General features: G+C 38.7%; 1 non-coding gene across 1 annotated transcript; it reads right to left on the bottom strand.

The window, feature by feature from the left end:
• Positions 1–1,990: 1,990 nt before the first annotated feature.
• LOC141616633 (small nucleolar RNA R71) lies at positions 1,991–2,097 on the bottom strand. The gene has a single exon (XR_012530967.1). It is a non-coding gene; the product is annotated as a small nucleolar RNA R71 (small nucleolar RNA).
• Positions 2,098–3,044: the final 947 nt, after the last annotated feature.

The following is a 3,044-nucleotide window of genomic DNA, read 5'->3' as shown; positions in this document are numbered from 1 at the left end:
ATAATCCGCCCGTCCCGACCTTATTCCGCCCGGATTCGGCTCCAGCACGAATTGTCTTCTCCAAGCTACGAAGAAAGAAGCCCTTCTCTCGAAAAATACCGGCTCCTCCATGCTCAATCTAAAAAGTGTAATTACTAGTTTAGCCCTTAGTTAACCCTAATGAATCCTCCCTAATTTCCACTATAAATACCCCATTAGTCTAATTAGAGGAGCATGTTCTTCTTATCAATAATTAGTGTAGTTAATATCAATCAAATCTCTCTTTAATATTGTAATCAAGTATTAATCAAGTTTTAAATCCAACTTTTAGTTCTTTAATCTCTCTTTTGTTCATCCTTTATTTTGGGTAATTGAAGATTATTTGGGTTATTGTTGGGAGATTGACAACCTCTCAATCAAGCATTCAAGTACTTCTTTTATCTTTGCTTTATTATTGGAATCATTAGTAGGTATAATCTCTTAATCCCTTTTTAATTATTGTTGATTACTTTCATTTATTCATCATGTTTCATATTGTTGGTATGATTGACAACCTTGCTAGCATGATCAATATGATAATGAGTGAGTAGTCTCTTAGCTAGAGTTAATGGGTGATTAGGGGAAACCAACATGGGGAATGATTCATGCTTAAATTAATATGCTTTCATGTTTTATTTGCTTGCTTGTTTTGATCTCAACTCATGCACATGTTATATTTGATGAAATGCTAAGCCTATGAATCCTTGCATTTACTATCATCTTCTATCTTTTCAATGAGACTTGTAAGACATAACCCAACTCGAGTCTCATTAGATCATGCATGTTGTTGAGTAGGGAAGATTAAGTCGACTTGTAGGTGTTGTACAATCTAATCGATTCGGCTCCGGGACCCAAACTTTCCTAGGATTGTAAGATATAACCCAACTCAATCCATCACAACAATAATTGCTTTCTTATAATTTGAGAACATGTTTGTATGATCATATCCCATGATTCCCCTATGATCCCATGTCACCCTAGTGCCTTTAATCAATTGTTTACACCCCTTTAATTCATCTTGCTTGTTTATTTTCATTGCTATTTTAGTTTAGTAACCTTCTACATCAACCCAATTTGTGACACCCCTTAGACACCACTAGTTGCAATAGAAATCTCATTTCAATACCCGTCCCTTGGGATCCGACCTTTACTTGCCTCTTTACTAATTGTAGAGTTGTTTGTGAAGTTATAAATTGTGTTTTGATTCGACCGTGACCCAACGACCACATCTTAATTTGTGAACACTAAGCGGACTCGCATCAAAAATTGCGCCGTTGCCGGGGACGGTGTTTATTTGATTTAGATTTCTTTTTATTGTTATTAGTTGTGTGTTTCTTCGCCTTGGGGAAGTAAAACTCCTCAAGGTTCGTTCTAATTGTTTTCGAGTTGTTTGATATTTTGAATGTCTAGAAGGTTACAAGGTGATTTGTTACCTTTTGACCGTGAAATCGAAAGAAGCTTGACGAACAATAGGAGACTTGTTAGGAGGAATTTAAGAGGTATTAGTGAAGTTGTTCAACCCACTAGTGAGTTTGTCAATCCTTTCGCAATAGAGAGAGAAGAGAACCCATTACACAATACCCCACAAAATCCACCTACAATGCCTAAATTCTCGTCACACTCCGTACCCACCGAGGAGAATCTGCCAAATGGTACTCCTACACCACAACATCTAACCGGAAATTTTATTGCCAAGTCCGCCTCCATCCAATTAGTTGAGAGGAGCCAATTTGGGGGGATGCCTAGTGAGGACCCTCATTCTCATATGGAAACCTTTTGCGATTATTGTGATGCAATCTCTCAAACGGGCGTGACTCAAGACCAAATTAGATGGGTCTTATTTCCTTTTTCCTTAATCGGCACCGCAAAGCAATGGTTGAAGGGCCTTGATAAGGCCACCCTCGGAATAGATTCTTGGAAGAAGTTGGCTCTAGCTTTCTACAAAACATTCTACCCACCGGAAAAGACTAACATGCTAAGAGCTCAAATTACGGGTTTTAAGCAAAGGGATGAAGAGTCTTTGTATGAAGCTTGGGAGCGGTTCAAAGGAATTTGTCGCTCATGTCCTCACCATGGACTTAGCGAATGGTTTTTGGTACAATAATTTTGGAATGGTTTATATGAAGATTCTAGGAACATTCTCAATATGGGATCAAATGGAATGTTCACCGAAGTTGATGACAATCAAACATGGAACAAGATTGAGGAAATGGCGGTCCATAACTCACAATATAGTAGACCTCGCAAGGCTACTAGAGGATGAAAGCATGAAGTGGACTCCGTTACTCAATTGGGTGCTCAACTTAGTGCTCACATTGACACAATCAACTTGAAGTTTGAACAAGCTATGGCTAGACTTGAGGAAAACTCAAAATCATCAAAGCATCATGTTAATGCCATGACGGCATCCTCATCAATCCCAAGTGGGATATGTGAGAATTGTGGAACTTTGGGACATGACCAAGGTGAATGTAGGGGAACAAATGAACAAGTGAATGCTTTCCAAGCATACAAGAGTGGTACCCCTTATTCCAACTTTTACAATGAAAACACCAAATTCCATCCAAATCTCTCATACAAAAGCCAAAATGTTCAAAACCCTCAAACAACATACACTCCACCACCCATGAGGAACCAAAATCAAAGACCCTTTTGCAATCAAAACCAAGGTTACCAAAATCAAAATCCATACAATCACCAAAATGACCAAGGCTTTGATGTCCAAAAAGCGGTCCTCCAAATGCAAAAGAATCAACAAGAATTTTTCACTCAAATGCAAAAAGATAGCCAAGCAAAGGAAACCACCATCAACAACATTCTAGCTCACACCAAGATGTTGGAAACACAATTGACTCAACTAGCATCTTCAAGCTCACAAAGACAAAAGGGGCAATTACCACCTCAAAGTAATCCCCCTAGACATGAAACGGTTAGTGCCATTCACTTGAGAAGTGGTACAAGGTATGAAGCACCGAAGAAGCAAGTTGAGGATGAAGTTGTGGAAGCTAGTGAAGTGGAAGAAATTG

This window comes from Silene latifolia, chromosome 11 (genome assembly GCF_048544455.1).
Source record: "Silene latifolia isolate original U9 population chromosome 11, ASM4854445v1, whole genome shotgun sequence".
In the NCBI taxonomy this organism is placed as follows: domain Eukaryota; kingdom Viridiplantae; phylum Streptophyta; class Magnoliopsida; order Caryophyllales; family Caryophyllaceae; genus Silene; species Silene latifolia.
The sequence above is the reverse complement of the archived record's forward strand: the minus strand, read 5'-3'. Positions and strand labels throughout refer to the sequence as shown.